At 26.3% G+C, this 255-nt stretch overlaps 1 protein-coding gene across 3 annotated transcripts in view; it reads right to left on the reverse strand.

Annotated features, from left to right (window-relative positions):
• mertka (c-mer proto-oncogene tyrosine kinase a) overlaps nucleotides 1-255 on the reverse strand; it is a 53,367-nt gene that overhangs the window by 50,600 nt on the left and 2,512 nt on the right. The gene's annotated exons all lie outside the window — the stretch shown is intronic.

The raw sequence follows: 255 nt of genomic DNA on the forward strand, positions 1-255 counted from the left end.
TTAGTAGGGTTGCAAAGGGGTGGAACATTTCCGGAAACTTTCCAAAAATCCCTGGAATATTCCAAAAAAAATCCTGGAAAGTTTCCAAAATTTCTGGAATATTTACGTAATTTACTGGAAATTTTCCACCTTTTTGCAGCCCTAATTATATACTTATATTTAATTATTATAATTTAAATGTTACATATACATCTGTTTACAAACACACACACATATATATATATATATATATATATATATACATATATATACACA

The sequence above is a fragment of the Sinocyclocheilus anshuiensis genome, unplaced genomic scaffold (assembly GCF_001515605.1).
Source record: "Sinocyclocheilus anshuiensis isolate Anshui unplaced genomic scaffold, SAMN03320099.WGS_v1.1 scaffold300, whole genome shotgun sequence".
NCBI classification, from domain to species: domain Eukaryota; kingdom Metazoa; phylum Chordata; class Actinopteri; order Cypriniformes; family Cyprinidae; genus Sinocyclocheilus; species Sinocyclocheilus anshuiensis.